Source organism: Papio anubis, chromosome 13, assembly GCF_008728515.1.
Source record: "Papio anubis isolate 15944 chromosome 13, Panubis1.0, whole genome shotgun sequence".
NCBI lineage: Eukaryota > Metazoa > Chordata > Mammalia > Primates > Cercopithecidae > Papio > Papio anubis.
The window spans coordinates 73,580,340-73,598,619 of record NC_044988.1 but is presented as its reverse complement, the minus strand read 5'-3'; the positions used below and the strand labels follow the sequence as shown (position 1 = coordinate 73,598,619).

At 38.6% G+C, this 18,280-nt stretch overlaps 1 long non-coding RNA gene across 1 annotated transcript; it reads left to right on the top strand.

Moving 5' to 3' along the window:
* Positions 1 to 5,678: 5,678 nt before the first annotated feature.
* LOC108582355 lies at positions 5,679 to 16,834 on the top strand. Its single transcript, XR_001895700.3, has 3 exons — positions 5,679 to 6,027; positions 10,133 to 10,237; positions 11,313 to 16,834. It is a non-coding gene; the product is annotated as an uncharacterized LOC108582355 (long non-coding RNA).
* Positions 16,835 to 18,280: the final 1,446 nt, after the last annotated feature.

Here is an 18,280-nt window from a genome sequence, read left to right as displayed (position 1 = left end):
TATGAAATCCTCTTAAGACATCTGTAGTTTAAAGGACAGTACATCTATATAGTACATAGTTTTCCCTCCTTGGTTAAGCTGTGTTTTTCAGATGCCAATATTTTGAAGTTTCTCCTCTTGTTTAGGCAGCATTTATAGTAATTCATCTTTTCTGAAACAGCAGGAGTATATCATCTGACTCTATTACACATACATCTTGAAGCAGGATTTCTTTTTAAATGTATTTCAATCAATTGGTCTGATTTCCATCAGAAACTGGATTTTAAGTTATTTTATCCTCTGATCAGAATAACTGCTTTGTAAAGGAAAGGAATAAAATGTTCAAATAAGATGGTCATGTCTATTGACACTGTATTAAAATGTAAATGCAATGCAAACTGGAAGAAATCAAACTGCCAAATAATCTGGAGCATTTCTGAGTCCAGCAGAACAATTCAAACTACTGATTTCCTCTACAGTTGCAAGTCTCTACATGCAGTTTTTTTTGAAAGGAAACTAATTGCAGAAGTGAAGCAGATATAGTCATTTTTCATGCTTGGTTACCCAATGAGGATACCCATTGGCATTTTCTTTTCTGTCTTTCTTTTTTTTTTTTTTTTTTTTTTGATATGGAGTCTCACTCTGTCGCCTAGGCTGGAGTGCAGTGGCACGGTCTCAGCTCACTGCAAGCTCCGCCTCCTGGGTTCACGCCATTCTCCTGCCTCAGCCTCCCAAGTAGCTGGGACTACAGGTGCCCGCCACCACGCCCGGCTAATTTTTTTTTCTTAGTTTGTATTTTTAGTAGAGACAGGTTTTCACCATGTTGTCCAGGATGGTCTCAATCTCTTGACCTCATGATCCGCCCACCTTGGCCTCCCAAAGTGCTGGAATTACAGGCGTGAGCCACCACGCCCGGCCCCCACTGGCATTTTCTAACGTATTTTTAGGAATATGCTTTTATATGTGGATGGATGGATGGCTAGATAGATAGATAGATAGATAGATAGAATGCAAATTATTTCTGAGCCATATTTTGGGTCTCCAGGAAATCCCAGCCCCACCTTCTTAGCTTTAAGTTGTTTCCATGTATCTTTCATACAGGTCAATAGACCTTTGAAATTCTCCCTGTTTTGTTCACTTGTTAGTCGTCATTGCCCTTGGGGATACACCTCCCTTGAGATTGCTGAAAAACTGTAGAGAGCCTGTCCAGCTGCTTGCTTTCTTGTAAAGTGTGGATACAAAGTTTCATAATTTAAGAATTTCCTTGATAACCCCCATCTCACTATGTTATGTGGCCCCCAGTTACCTCTTAAATTTTCTCTCTTAAATTTGTGCATTACCTCACTCCATTCCAGCTTCTTTTATCTCCTTTCTGTGCCCACCCCACCATGCACATTCCTGACTCAGGGCCATTGCTCTTACTGTCATCTCTGCTTGCAGTGTTCCCCATTTTGTCCTGAACTCAGCATAGGCCATTCCCTCACCTCCTTTAGGTTTTTTCCCAATAGCAGAAAGACAAAGAGGCTGTTTTCTCTATTTCTTCACTCTGTCTTTCTTCATAGCACTTATCACCACTGACATATTATATATTTAATTGTTTTATATCTATCACGGGGTATCTGAATATATGCCACATAAGAACAATGACTTTAGCACTTGAAATAGTAACTGGCACATAATAAGTGCTGAATAAATACTTGTTAAATGATGATTTCAATGGGAAAACAGCTAGGCAAGTTTTGAAAAGGATAAATGATAAAGGTTCTGAGGCGTTTAAATAGTATTGAAAATGCATTCCCTAAACTTTATTCCCTAACTCCTTTGTAGACAGTTCTTAGAATCAGGGATGTTTACAGACTCACCTTTCATTTCGGAGAGGAATCCCACCACTATTTTCCACTCTTGCACATCTTTGACTTTAAAAACAGAACAGCATTCTCAGTAGGAAGGTAGATTATTAGTGCCAAAAACATTATGTCTACAAATATCATCATAAGTATATTGTTTTATAATCTGATATTACATAAGACTAATACATGAGTATCCCTCTGTCAAACATATTCCTTGTAGTATGGCTTTAAAGAATGAAATAATTTCCTTGATAAATACCCAATATTTGCACATTTAAATTGTGTCCAATTTCTTTTTTTTTTTGGTCTTCTAAATTATAACGAGATGTCCATTCATGTAAAGAAATCTGTAAATTCATTCATAACTCCTTCCATTGGATAGCTTCCTAGATGGAAAATTGTCATCTCACAAAGCATTGCTCTTTTTAAAGCTTTTGAAGAACACTCCAAATCTCTTTCCAGAAACGCAGTAGCAATTTACCAGCAGTGCAACAGCATGACTTATGGTATTTTTGAAAACATTATTTATTATCGTACCTTAAAATATTTGTCAGTTTGGTAGGTGAAAACTTGTTCATTTGCATTCTTTGGCTACTACTGAAGTTGAAAACTTTAATATGATTCTTGACTATATATTTTCATTGTGACATATTCCTTCTTCCTTCTTCATCTTTTCTTGAAGTGAATTTAAGAAATTTTTATGTACATTAAGACTATTAAATCTCAGTCACATGTGTGCAAAGATTTTCTCATTTTTTTGGCCATTTATATAACTTCCTCATGATAAACTCGATTCTTTATTTTTTCTACTTTTTCTCATTGGATTTCAGGAAATATATATGTATAGGTGGACACACATATATGACCATTATTTAAGAGATATTTCTCCTTTTCTTCTTCATTAAATTTTGTTTCTGTGTGTTGTTTCCAGTCAAAATTATCACTATATTAGTTCATTTTCATGCTGCTGATTAAGACATACCCCAAACTGGGAACAAAACGAGGTTTAATTGGACTTACATTTCCGTATGACTGGGGAGGCCTCAAAATCATGGCAGGAGATGAAAGGCACTTACATGGTGGCGGCAAGAGAAAAATGTGGAAGATGCAAAAGCAGAAACCCCTGATAAATCCATCAGATTTCGTGAGACTTATTCACTATCACAAGAATAGCACGGAAAAGACCAGACTCCATGATTCAGCTGTCTCCCTCTGGGTCCCTCTCACAACACGTGGGAATTCTGGGAGATACAATTCAAATTGAGATTTGGGTGGGGACACAGTCAAACCATATCAATCACATGCGTTTATTGTTTCTGAAATTCAGTGATACTTGCTTAGGATGTTCTTTCCAAAAACATATTTTGGTGGATTTTTAAAGAAATGTTAAAATATTTCAACAATATGGAAATTATTTTGGTGTAATGATTAGCTGGTTGCCCTATTATTACCATTTATTAGTTATCCAGTCTTTCCCTGCAGATCTCATGTCACCTTTATTATATAACAAATTATTTATATATACATAGTTCTATTTCTTGACTTTCTATTCATTTCATTATTCTGTCTCTTCCTACACTAGTATCACATCATATCAGTTACTGGTGCTTTATATAAATCATTTTATTACCTTGTAGGGCAAGTACTCCTTTATCATGTTTTTTGTTTTGTTTTTTATATTTTCTTTGTGTTTTTCTTTTTACATTTTCTTACATTAATCTCAAAACAATTGTTCTTTCAAATAAACTTTATGACCAATCTGGCACAATGTTCCCCCGAAAAAAATTCCAGTAAAATTGCCTTGCATCAAGTCATCTTAAGTTCTAAAGAATTTGAATATCTCTAATGTTTCCTTATCTAATATATAACATATCTAAAAGCAATAGTAACAAAAACCACTTAGTGCCTGCCTGTAGGGTTCCAGGTGGATGCGCGCTCGGTGCTCCGCGGGCTCCATTGAGATCAGACACTTTGGCCCAGCGCTTCCTTCCCTGGCAAAGTCCTGCCTGATTCGGCCTTCGGGTCTCCCCTAGTAGTGGGTGCGGCTTAGGAGAGGGCAACCCGCCTGTGCGGTGCCATGAACCTCTTACTGTGTAATCCCCACCGCAACCAACAGCGCTATCCCTGCTTCCACAGGGACCACGGATGCGTATACATGGAATGGAAACTGGATTCCAAATCTATAATGCTGATCCATTCAAAGAAAAAAGAGAGAACAACAAGAAGTTTTAGAAGAAGAAGTTGGCCATGTTGAAATGTTATTTCGCCGTAGCTATTTAGCTTGCTTTAGTGGCCGGTGGGAAAAAGCTGAAAATAGCCTCCTGGTAAAGTGACAATCTGGGATGATCTGAAAAAGACTGTTACTGAAGTGAAAGTTTCTACAGAAGTTAAGGCGGTCAAATTATGACAAGATAGAATTGTGGTCGTTTTGGGTTCCTTAAGTTATTTACAAGGATATGCAGTGTCCATCAGTCACACGTCTTGGAAACTCGCTCTAACCTTAAAGGCCTTTGTGCCTTGTGTCCCAGTAGATACTAACACCTCTCTCCTGACCTCCCCCATCACACACATTTGTTGTGTGAAGCTTGTGGTCTTGCACCAAGAAGCCACCTGTAGACCTTCTTGCACACAAGGGCGTCCTAAACTGGTGGCCCTCGACCTGTAGGCAACAAGAATTACAACCGCATCTTAAAAAAACAGACCCTTGTAAAAATATTTGCTACTATATCAGGGCCTTTTATCCAGGAACGATGAAAAAGATCGCAAGTGGCAAATATTTATCTCATCAACTTCAATTAGGAAGCTTCCCTCATCTGAGTATCTGGTGACCATGGCACAGTACATATTTTTTTTTTTTCGCTGCTGAAAATCCAAAAAGTTTGGTGTTCCAACTAGAGCCAATTTTCTTCCAGAATACTTCAGTTCCAAGTGGAATTTTTCCAACTATCAGATTTCTTCAGGTTTGCCATGCATTTGTGCCTTTGGAACAGAGTCAAATGCTGTCATTGTGATTTGTGCATACAGCATCTACTACAGATTCCTATTCAACCCCAAGGGGTGCATCCAAAATGTCTAACTACAGTTTCTAGCAATGACCAGTGACAAGCTGTGACTCTTTACAAGTGTGTGTAGTCAACACCCCATGCCTGATTGCCCCTGTTAAGCACCAACTATGCCCCTCAAACTGCTCTGGGTCTGGAATGTTGACCATGTGTGGAACAGGTTGGAGAGACTGCCCTGGGTGACCCTTGGTCTTAAAGCCATATGTGGCTGTTTGCTTTCTTAAGGTTTCTTATTTCCAGTATTAAGAGGAAAATCATCAAGGCAAAGTAAACATTCAAGTGGCTTTGAACAATTTGTGCCTGACTTGTTGGCTTGTTATCTTTACCACAACTGTGAAGTCCAGCTTTTGCCGTTCCAACTGCAACTTTTATGCTTAAGATTTGGGGGCCTCCATATGGAGTAAGGGGCCGGGTTGAGACAAGGATAAACAAATTGAAATTTCTTCTTGGGAACAGATTCTGTCATTTTATTGAGTGTACAGTAGAAAATGAACAAATGTGAAAATATTAGTTGTTACAATATAACAAGATTTAAATAGCATAATAACTAACGGTAGCTTGCCTTAGAAAAGGAGCAACAAACTCCAACTCCAGTCTGAACATGAAAAACAAAGACACAACCATGATAGTGTGTCCGGAATTGCTGGGTTCTTGGTCTCGCTGACTTCAAGAATGAAGCTACGGACCCTTATGGTGAGTGTTACAGTTCTTAAAGATGGTGTGTTCAGAGTTTGTTCCTTCAGATGTTCAGATGTGTCCGGAGTTTTTTCCCTTCTGGTGAGTTCGTGGTCTCGCTGACTTCTGGAGTAAAGCTGCAGGCCCTCGTGGTGAGTGTTACAGCTCTTAAAGATGGCTGGTCTTGAGTTGTTCATTGTTGCTGCTGGGCTCCTGGTCCTGCTGGCTTCAGGCGTGAAGCTGCAGACCTTCCCAGTGAGTGTTACAGCTCATAAAGGTAGCGAGTCTGGAGTTGTTCGTTTCTTCCGGTGGGGTCGTGGTCTCGCTATAGAAGCAAGGCTGCAAACCTTCACAGTCAGTGTTAAGCTCTTAAAGGTGGCATGGAGCGAAAGAGGGAGCAGCAGCAAGATTTATTGCAAAAAGGAAAAGAACAAAGGTTCCAGGGCGTGGAAAAGGACCAAGTGGGTTGCCACTGCTGGTGGGGGGGGGGGGGGGGGGGAGGGTAGCCTGCTTTTATTCCCTTATCTGGCCCCACCCACATACTATTGATTGGTCCATTTTACAGAGAGCTAATTGGTCCGTTTTGACAGAGTGATGATTGGTGTGTTTACAAACCTTTAGCTAGACACAGAGCGCTGATTGGTGCATTTATAATCCTTCAGCTAGACACAAAAGTTCTCTAAGTCCCCTACTGACTAGCTAGACACAGAGTGCTGATTGGTGCATTTACAAACCTTTAGCTAGACACAAAAGTTCTCCAGGTCCCCACCCCACCCAGAAGCCCAGCTGGTTTCACCTCTGAATGGCACTCACCCCGGGACTTTCAGTCACCTAGCCCAGGCACTCTAGCAGCCCAGAGGGATCTTGTATCCCAGCAGGCTCTGGCCAGCCAGGAGGAGTGTGGGGCCCGCGGAACCCGCGCCCACCCGGAACCGGCACAGGCATGCGAGCGCTGCAGCTCCAACCGGAGCCTCTCCCTCCACACCTCCCCCTGAGCAGAGGGATCCGGCTTCGGCCAGCCCCAGAGAGGGGTCCCCACAGCACAGTGGTGGGCTGAGGGGCTCCTGGAGTGCGACCAGAGCGGATGCTGAGGCCCAGGAGGCGCTGAGAGTGAGCGAGGTCTGCTAGCACATTGTCATCTCTCAATAGCAAACACAGTGTAGACATTTTACCTTGTGTAAATTCAGCATTGTGATTTTTTCAATGCCTGTTGTTTTGTTTGGTTTTATATGCATACATTCTGGTGTATCGCTGCTTCTGTGGTGTAACTGTTGGAACCACAGCAAACAACAGGTCTGTTACAGGAAAGGAGGCCAGATCCAGACCCCAAGAGAGGGTTCTTGGATCTTGTACAAGAAAGAATTCAGGGCGAGTTCACAGAGTAAAGTAAAGGAATAAAAGAATGGCTACTCTATAAACAGAGCATCCCCAGGGGCTGCTGGTTGCCCATTTATATGGTTATTTCTTGATGATATGCTAAACGAGGGGTGGATTATTCATACTTCCCCTTTTTAGACCATATGGAGTAACTTCCTGATGCTGCCATGGCATTTGTAAAGAGTCACGGTGCTGGCAAGACTGTAGCAGTGAGGATGACCAGAGGTCACTCTTGGTTTTGGTGGGTTTTAGCTGGCTTTTTTACTGCAGCCTGTCTTATCAACAAGGTGTTTATGACCTGTATCTTGTGCTGACCTATCTCATCCTGTGACTTAGAATGCCTTAACCATCTGGGAATGCAGGCCCATTAGGTCTCAGCCTTATTTTACCTAGCCCCTACTCAAGATGGAGTTTGCTCTGGTTCAAACGCCTCTGCGAGATCCAAGGTGTGAGCAGAGGCCTTTGTGGTGTCAATAATAGGAGTTGCCAGCCCTCACAGGGGGGTATGACTGGGTTTCAAGAATAAGGAAAATCTGCTTTAATTCTGAGTGAAAACTAAATTTCTCTTTTATGTGTAGGGAACAAAGTTATGCATAGACTTTAAAAATTAGTCACGGTAGAAAATGTTATTTAAGTTACAGTATATGAAGAGAAGCATTCAAAATCTCTTTCAACAAGTGATTTCCAAAGTGTCCTCTGGCAATGTCTTTTAGTATAACAGCATAATGCCTTCGTCTGTCATTTCCACTTATCTTTCTCACCATAGTTTTCTCTCCCCACCACTTATAAAGATAACTACACACTAGCATTTTTGAGAATCAAAGGCACATAACATTTAAAAAAATATTTGGTAACTGTAATAGTTTGTGAGCTCTATATTGTACTGTTTCAGGGATTTATTTAATTTTCTTAAATGCCCATTAAAGAGACTGAATTTTGTGTTATTGATTTCAGGTTGTAAACCTTTAAAATATGCATAACACCAAGTTCTCAGTTTTGCCAGTTCTATTACTGGCATCTAATCACCTAAATTTGTATGTGGATTTCCGTATAAAGTGTACATGTTACTTTTCTGTATACTTAGTTGTGAAATTTATTTTTTCACAATTATTTGTAACATTTATTTTAACTAAAATGAGCAATTTTGCTGTTGAAAAAGATATAAGTCCAATATCAAGGTCTGTCAAAACTTTATCCAGGGAATATTTGAATTTATATTCCTACATAAGAAAACTCCATAATGTAAAGAGGTTTTTGTTACTTTTTATAAATTAATTTATATATTGCAATCAATACCCCTTAGGGACTTTACTGACTTTTCAAATTTACAGATTTTAAGAGTAAACTGAAAGAAATAGTTAAATTTAAAAAATGAAGGGGTATTTACCTCATCAGCTACTTGAAGTACTATTTAAAAATTGTTAGGGTAACCCACAGAACTAAAAGGAAAAATCCAGGAAAGGCATAATTTAAGTGCAGGGTAGGGGGTAAACTGAGAATGTTCTGCTCCCAAAATGAACACACTCTTACACTAATTCTTAGAGAGAGGCAATTAATATTAGGCAAAATTTATTCTCAAGTTAATATAGGATGTCTAGTAATACAACCACAAACATGGATTAAACAAAACTCTACATAATTCAACTAAGGTACTAGTTAATTAGAAATGTTAGTAAGGATAATATGAATTTCAAAATAAATAGGAGAGGTCCTCAGAATGAATATAATCTTTGAAGTGGCAAAATTTGTATAACCTTTCAAATTCTCCATACTCAAGGGGAAAACTAGCTACAGCAAGGAGCGAAAGACTCCCACTCCCTGATTATACCTTTACCAACACTACCACTCTCCTTTTAATTTTAGGACAATTTCCAAAAACCTTCAGCAAAGACCTTAAATATGGCAATAAGTATAGTCAGTGAAGCTTGGTGTTGAAAAAGATGTTTAAGTGTTTTGAAGGAAAGCCTTTTTTTTCTTTTTGAGACGGAATCTCTCTTTGTCGCCCAGGATAGAGTGCAGTGGCGCAATCTGGGCTCACTGCAAGCTCCACCTCCTGGGTTCATGCCATTCTCCTGCCTCAGCCTCCCAAGTAGCTGGAACTACAGGGGCCCGCCACCATGCCCGGCTAATTTTTTGTATTTTTAGTAGAGAAGGGGTTTCACCATGTTAGCCAGGATGTTCTCGATCTCCTGACCCCATGATCTGCCTGCCTCGGCTCCACAAAATGCTGGGATTACAAGCGTGAAGAAAAGGTATTTATACAGTTAACCAAAGTGAACCCCAGTATAAACATTATTTAAATAAAGCAAAAACTACAAAGTAAAACAAAAAGTAAAGCATAAAACAATTATACAAGAAACATTAGTGCATTCGTGATTATTTCATTTACTTAAAATGAGAGATATATATTTAATACATATAGCTGTAATTTGTGCAAGGAAACAAAAACAGGCATATTTTCTAAAGGAAATATTAAATTTTATTACACTGCAATATAAAGTATATTTTTATTTCAAAGAAGATAATAAAATAAGGCAAACAAAATATGGGGAAAATATTACAAAAAATATGACAAGGAGACTAAAATATGAGCATAATATGATTATCGTGTGCTTGGTGGCCTTGATCTTAACCAAGGTGTCCTTAGGTGTGTTTCCACAGGCAATATGATCTAGTGTCTAGACCAAACACCCTCACCAGCATGCAAAGAAAAAGGAAAGCCCAGATTTTCCACTTTAGGGGTATTCCTGAGCATCCTGAAGTATCTATAATACAAAGAAAACTCCCCTTCTCCCTTAATTTAAAAGAGGAAGAAGATGAAGAAGACAGACATTTCAATAGGAAACCTGTAATAGGACATGGGGAAACAGTTCACAGAATATAATTGTCCAGTAAATATTATGAAAACATCCCACTTTACATTTAATAAGGGAAAGTAGTTCTTAATTATATACCATGTTTTTTGTCTGTCTAGCTATGCACTCCCAGTGCAACTCCATAGTAGCAAAACCTGCCCCCGAAGCAATTTGGCAGTAAGTGGCAAAAGTTTTAACAATGTAACTTATACTTTGACCCAACAATTCCAGTTCTAAACCTGCCCCTAAGCAATTTGGCAGTCAGTGGCAAAAGTTTTAACAATGTAACTTACACTTTGACCCAATGATTCCAGTTCTAAGATTTTGCCCTTAGGAAATCACAAAAGATGTGGAGATGTGAGGAATGATTTATGTTCAAGAACGAACGTTGCAGAATTCTTAAAATACAGAAAATTGGAAGCAATCAAAAAGCTCAATTGTAAGTTAATAGTTACATAATTTATGGACTAGAAATGTGGCATAATATTATACAGCTATTAAAATATTGTTTTCAGAGAATATTGAATATTATAGGAAAATGCTCATGGCATAATTTAAATGAATACAAATAAGTGATAAATATATTATATATGTGCATGAATGGAAGGATTGTATAAAATATTTATGATGGACATTTCTGGGTCTGGCCCTTATGAATGATTTTTTATTTTCCCCTTTATACTTTAATTGTGAGTGTTTTACTATAAGCATGCAGTCCATTTATAACAAAAAAAGCACTAAATATTATTTGAACACTTAATAACTTCAGGAAAAGAAAAACTTATGAAATGCTATTAATACAGTTTACTTCCAAAATATATTGCATATTGACTAAGTTTTTGTTTTGTTTTAATTCCAAATTTGTGCCTTAAATTTACCTTTGTGAATTAAAATCTTCAGTTTTAGGAAGTGACATTTTAGCACATATTATTCTTTTGGGAAATTTTATCAGACTCACCCTCAGCTCAAGCTGGTAGAGATTGATGGGCACATATGTTGAGTAATGTGCACTGATTTTTCACAGGAACAGAAACATTTGTAGAGATTGATAGTGCAATTCTTTTCAGACAATATACACTTTGCCTTTCTAGCCATTCACGTTTAAAACAAAACAAGACCAGTTTTCTTGGTTTGATCTTTTCACTTCTCTATTTGTTTTGGCCTAAAAGGCAAGCATGTCTTCTGAAGTTGTGTGTCTATACAGTGGTGCTTCAGAGTGAAATAAACATAAAGAAAATATAAATAAATAGAAAATTTTGGGGCAACTGAAAAATTCGTTAGTTTTATGCAGAATCCTGAGGAGAGCATTTAGTGACCTTTTATTTTGGGTCTTGCATTTTAAATATTAATATAATATAGGCTCTATCACTGTGGTTTTAAGTTTTGTGTTTCAAAGAGACTTTACTTCCTCATTCTATTCAGGAGGCTTCGCAATAGTTTTGCTCTTTTCCATCCATAGTACTACCACAGAAATTTACTAACCCCCAATCTGATTATGTTTCTCTTCTTTTAAGAATCTTCAGACTCTCTCTTTAACTTCAGGATAGTTGTGAAGACCTTGGCATTGCTTTGTAGAATTTTCAGCCTACTTCCTTTGCCAAGCTGCCACCCTTCCTCGCACTGCTCAAGCTATGTTCCAGCTACCAACATTTTCCAAACAAGCTGGGCTCCTTCCAGCCTCTGTGACTTTGTTGGCTGTTCCTATTTTGATCAAGTATGCCTGTCCCAACTTCTCCGCCTGGCAAGAAAAGCTTCATTCTCTAAGATTCATCACAGATAAATTGTATTGTGAAACCTGGCCTGCATCCCCAAGCTGAATTAGTTCTTTCCTCTTTGCTCCCTTAGCACCCTCAAGTCAGCTTCTATTATACCATTTATTGTACTGTTATATAAGTACATAATTGTTCGTTTTGGGCTGTGTCCTCCACTAGACTGGGAATTTATGAGGCTGAGGACTGTTTGTATTTCTGATTACTGAAGGTGTTCAAGTCCAGTGCTGGAACCAAAGGATGAGACTAGCAGTATTATAAACTCAATTTTAGATGGGTGATTTGCCAAGATGACAATGGATACCCCATTTAGCTCTAAGCAAATAGCATTTCCTTGCCTAGCTTACCATTCTCACTGGGGAAGGAGGAGAAGGAAGTTAGAATGGGAGAGGGGCAGGAGGTGAAGTTTCTGGTATCGATGTATCTCTTCCGACTTTAATCAGCAACTTTAATAAACATATTCTTTGCTCCTTACCAGTTCCTGAGATTTCAGGGCTCTGATAAATGAAAAGCAGCTCTCCTTACTATAAAACATTTGAGGCAACCACTGCACTAATAATACCTAATGTTATTAAGCATTTTCTATGTGCCAAGTATTCTTCTCGGTGCTTTACATATGTTAATGCATTTAATTACCACAATAACCCCCATAAGATAAGTATCAGCACTATCTTTATGATACAGATGTGAAAAATGCAGAGTTCATAAAACTTGCTTAATGGTAACATTTTATGAATAAGTGGCAGAGCTTATTCAAAGCCAGGCAGATTATCCAGATCCCTACAACTTGCTGCCAGCCATAATCAAAGATACATTGTCCTCAGAACTATTGTCTCCCTCTCACATTTTTAGCCTCTAAACATTTAGTTATGAGGCTCAAGGTCAGCACTAAGTGACCATAGGTGTTTTCTGAAGTTGTTTCCTTTTAAAGTCCACGAAACACATACCGAGTTCATGTGTCCTTGTTCCCCGTTGCACTTGTCATTCATTGTACTCCTGTTTCCTCTGCTCTTCTTTCCTTCATTCCTGCTTACACACTGCAGATGAATGATCTTAAAACACACAATCTGATCATGCTAAAACAGTTGCTCAATATTACCCCCACTGCTTTTAGAATAATATCCAAACATAAAATGAAAAGCCTTGCATGAGTTGGGCCCACTCTTCTAGTGTCAGGTCTGGGCTTGATAGAAGTAAAACACAAAATAGGAAATTAGGCCATAAGGATGCCGTGAGAATAGCTTCAACATGTGAGGCTCACCATAACATCTGTGCCCTAAATGACCCAGAGCTGCTTCAAATTCACTGGGTTCTCTCATGCTTTTATACATTGTTCCTTCCCTGACCATTGCCCCTTTCTCTAGAGTTTGCCAAAGAAGCAGAACCAATAGAATATATATAGGTACTGTATATAGAAAAAATATTTATTATGAGGAATTGGCTCACATGATTAGGGCAGGTGAGAATTCTGAAGATCTGCCATCTGTAAGCTGGAAAACCGGGAAAGCCAGGAGAGTTGTTCTAGTACAAGACCGAAGGCCTGAGAACCAGGGGAGATGATGGTGTCTCAGTCTGCGTCGAAGACCTAAGACTCGGGAATGCTGATGTCTGAGGGCAGGAGAATCTGGCTGTCCCAGCTCAAGCAGAGAGAGAAAATTTGCTCTTCCTCTATCTTTTTGTTCTATTTGGGCCCTCAACAGACTGGATGATGCCCATTGGTTTTGGTGATGGCAATCTTCCTTTTTCAGTCTACAGAATCAAATGCTAATCTCTTCCAGAAACACCCTCACTGACACACCTAGAAATAATGTTTTACCAGCTATCCAAGTATCCCTTATTAGCCCAGTCAAATTGATACATACATTTACCTATCACATTCTTCTTCTTGACAAATTCTTACATATCCTCAAGTTTTGACCTAAGCCACAAAAAGCTAGAGCCTAAGAGAATGACTACTTAGACTTGGCTTAGTTTGTTTCACAGGATTGGCAGAAAGAGAAGTTGAACTGAAATGTAATTGTCAGAAAGCCTCAGCTGATCCCAGGGAATACTCATTTCCTGTGGCTGTTGTAACAAATCCCTGCAAACTGGGTGACTTCAAACAGCACACTTTTTTCTTTCAAAGTTCTAGAGGCCAGAAGCCTGAAATCAGTATCACTGAATCACAGTTAAGGTGTTGCTAGAGCTATCTCCCCTGTCAAGGCTCTAGGGGATAAGCCATTCCTTTCCTCTTCTGGTGGTGGCTGGCATTCTTTGGCTTGTGGCTGTATCACTCTGATCTCTGCCTCTGTCCTCAAATCGCCTTCTCTTTATGGGATTGCATTTAGGAACCACGCTGAGAATCTGGGATCATCTCCCAATCTCAAAACAATTTAATCATATCTGTGAAGACTCAGTTTCCATATAAAATAACATTAACAGGTTCTAGGGATTAGGATGTAATGTCTTTAGGGGGCAATTTTTCAGCTTCCCACATATGGGTAGCTCTGGAAGTCAGATGGCCTGTCATAATTACCTTGCAACTAAGGAAAGGTTTTGCATCCCTAAATTGATAAATCAGATGAATTATGTTACCTCTGAGGATGGAAGCATACTCTTGGTTGAGGGGGCTTTGGGAGAATGCAATTTCCACGGAAAAGATTCAGCTTTGAGTCTTCATCTGGTAGTTGGCATTAATGCTTTGGTTCTAAAGTAGTGATCTGGGTGACACATCACCACATCCAATCAACCTACTACCTTTTATGTCCCATGACTGTGCCACAGTTACTGAGTTTGGGGCATTATTTTTTACTGTGTCATGAAGCCTTTAGGCCTGACCATTACTTACCCCAAAGATATACATTAAATGTCACTGTGTTTGTAAAACCTTCCTGTATCCAGCCTCTCTCCACTTTTCTCCCATACGAACTTATTTTTTTCTCTGTTTTTATATTATACACACCTCTTTTAGTACTCATTCTTGCTGTGTAATGATTAGTATTTACATATCTGTTTTCCCTTACTAGACTGTTAGGTCCTTAAGAGTAGGATTCCTGATTTGTTCCTATTTGCAACTGCCTCAGTATCTGGCAGACAGTAGGTGCTCATAAATTTTTAATGAATGAACTAATAAATGTAGCTTAATGCAGCTTCTTCATCAATTGGTGGAGCAGACGGAACAGCCAACTGTAGGAACGAAAGCCATCAAGCATGTCCAACAAAAGTGACTGAGTGTGTATCAGGAGGCAGTAAAGTAAACAATATCTCAAGGGTCACAGCTGTTTCACTGCCTTTCAGCCAAGAAATGCCATGATTTACTTTCTGCTCTTGCCAAGGATGAAGAAATAAAGTCATAAACAAAAAGTGAAGGAGTGAAGAATTACTCAGCTTGGATGGACAGGTCAATCTGCTTGCCCACCTGTGGCCAAGCAAGCGTGATCAAACGATAATATACTTTCCCCTTCTATTCACATCTCACAGTCTTTATTCTTTAACAAGAATGAAGGAATCCTCAATGGGAAATGTAGTTCCACATCTAACATCACTGATAAAGTCAGTTTTGTACACAGTTAACATTGAGTGTCCCCATTTTTGTAGGGACTGTATAAAAATCTGCCCCAAATACAACCCCTTCTCTTTGCAGGTTGCTAAATTTCAAGAGTGCTCTTGCATAATATCTGCTTCACAGGGACATTAGAGGGTTTAACAGTTAAGAATTAATGAATATAGAAACTCCTAGAACAGTACACATGGCATGTACGTAATAAATGTTTTTGTTCCTTTATTTTCCTTTAACAGTTTCAGATCAATCACAGTTTACATATTCATATGGAAGATTTGGTGGAATGAGGTCAATATGGCAGTTAATATGTGTCTTATTTTGGAAATTTTAGATTTGTTGAAATATGCATGTAATAAAAGTTCAGACAGTATGAAGAAATATTAAATGAAAAGAAATTTACTTCCGTCTTCTTTCCTTAAACCTTCTGCTAACAGAACGATTCTAAACAGTATGCTGAAATCTACTTTTCCCAATTTATCAGTTTTACATAGTAACTATAAACTTTGCCTATGAAAGATGAGGAATTTGGTTGACTTGTATTACTACCTCCCTCCTACTTTTGTTGTTTATATTGTTACTTGATTCTTCTCTTGGTTTCATTTCTTACTCTAAGTAACATATATGTAAATCTCTGTTTCTGTCTTTGTCATAATATAGGTTATTCTTTGATATTTACCATTTAAATCATAAAATTACAAACTTGCAAAGCCTCAGGCCCAGTGGTTTGATGATAAACGGACTCAGTGGTGGAGGAAGCAGAGGGCTGGTCTGTAGCATTTTACTATTTCTGTGGATGATTTTAAGCTACCAGCCTGGCTTTGAATTCCCTTCTATAATTATAATTACCTTCAATGCTTTCTCTATGGTTTAGCTTTTAAAAGATTAATAAGCTACATTTACAAAATTATTATTATGCAAATGTTATTCAGTAGAGAACCAAATATTGTGATTCCTAGTAGAGAAAGAAAAGTATCTTGATGGGAAATAAAGTCGATAATAAAATAATCTCTAATTTTCAAGTTCCAATTGTATTTTAGAAATAATTAAATCTATCAATCTGAAGGAGAATATGCCTCTTCGAAAATTCAAAGGATAATACAAGGAAACAGGAGCAACAGTTAGAAAATAAACACTACTTTTACATAATTTTGATCACAGAAATATGTTTTGCAAAACACTTGGAAGGACATCCTGCAGCCTTAGCGTTATTAAGGATTACTACCCAAAATAGACCAGAAACAGAAGATTATTTCTCATCCTTATTATAATGCCTCACAAAATACCATAAATATGGAGCTAGATTCTAAGCAAGAATTTCAGTGGTGTGAAACAAAGGGGAGATGGGCTTGTGATTTTGTATAAACATGTAATATCCAGGCTTCCCTGCCTGAGAAGGTACTGGCAGCTGCAGACATGTTACTTGTCCAATTATGTATAAATGCTAGGATGCACTGTTGCATATCTTTTTTGACTCATTTTTTTCTACTGTTCTCCATCATTTGTTGGAATAATAGCAGTTTCTTCAATGATGGACATGTTCTATTTCTTCACTGTTCAATTTTATGTATGTATGTATGTATGTGTACCATCTATGTGATGGTAGTCATGAGCCACTTGTGGCTATTGAGTACTCAAAATGTGGCTAGTGGCTGAGCGCGGTGGCTTACACCTGTAATCCCAGCACTTTGGGAGCCCGAGGCAGGTGGATCATTTGAGATCAGGAGTTTGAGACCAGGCTGGCCAACATGGTGAAACCCCATCTCTACCAAAAACACACACAAAAAATGAGCCGGGCGTGGTGGTGCACAGCTATAATCCCAGCTACTTGGGAAGCTGAGGCATGAGAATCCCTTGAACCCAGGAGGCGGAGGTTGCAGTGAGCCAAGATTGCATCACTACACTCCAGCCTGGGTGACAGAGTGAGACCCTATCTCAAAAAAAAAAAAAAAAAAAAAAAAAAGAAAGGGGCTACTGTGTTTAGAAAGGGAACTAGCTTTATGTAATTTTCACTTCACTAATATTAAATAGCCACACGTGGCTAGTGAGTACATACTCGTGCAGTTCCTGCAGAAGCCATGGACTAGGGAAGATAAAGATTGCACCACTGGGAACTTTATAGTCAGGTCTGAGAATGAAGCAATCTGCTCGGCCATTACTTAGGAGGTTCTTCTTACTTTGGTGCGCTGGGATACACAGGAGAAAATAAGAGTCAGCAATTCTGTGACACCAGACCTGTGCTACTGGGGGCCGAATATGCTAAGCATAAAAGTCAAACAGAGTCCTTTTTATTTCACTCTCTTTATTGCTCAGTCATGACGCATTTCAGTCAAAATGCGTTTAGCATTTTAGTTTATATTTGGACTATGATGTTCTTTCATTTATCTCTTTATTCCTGGAGATTCTAAATGCTTCTGCTTTTCTCGGTGGGCATAACAACTATGTACCTTCAAAATATTAAGAGTTATTCTCAGAGCCCTGTGAATTTTTACACTATTTTAGGCCTTTTGTTTTACCCACAAAACAGCTGGCATCTTGAGCTTTCTTGTCATATTCCTGGGTTCATTCATTCATATAGTCAATAATTATTTGTTGAATAACTACTGAATGCCAGATACTGTCATAAACACCAGAAAATCAGCAGTGAACAAACCAACTCCCTACACTCAGAAAGCTTATGTTTTAGTAGAGGGAGACACCAAGTAAACAAATAAATAAAAATAATAATTCAGATAGTAAGAATAAAGCTGAGTAAGGAGGCTAGATATTGCTGTGAATGGAGAAAGATTTGTGACTGTTTCGTATAGGTGGGTCATAGAAGGCTTTATTAGTATGATGACAGTTTGAGCAGAGGTCTAAAGGAAGAAAGAAGAAAGCCATGTGTAAATCAGGTGAAGAACATGCCAAGCCAAGGGAACATCACATGTAAATGTTCCCAGGCAAGACTGCTCAGGGTAATGACTCGAGCTCTTTGTTCACGGGCACAGTTTGTCAACCTGTCCCAATTTGTATGAATGGGAAAACACAGGCCAGATACCTTAAAGAGAGCTTTAACTCAGGGGCAGGAACACTATTATTAGAGATTTTACCTTTGCCCAGGCAGAAGGCCTTTATTTGTTTGAGAAGGCAGATTGCAGCCTGACTCACTGTGTGTGTGTGTGTGTGTGTGTGTGTG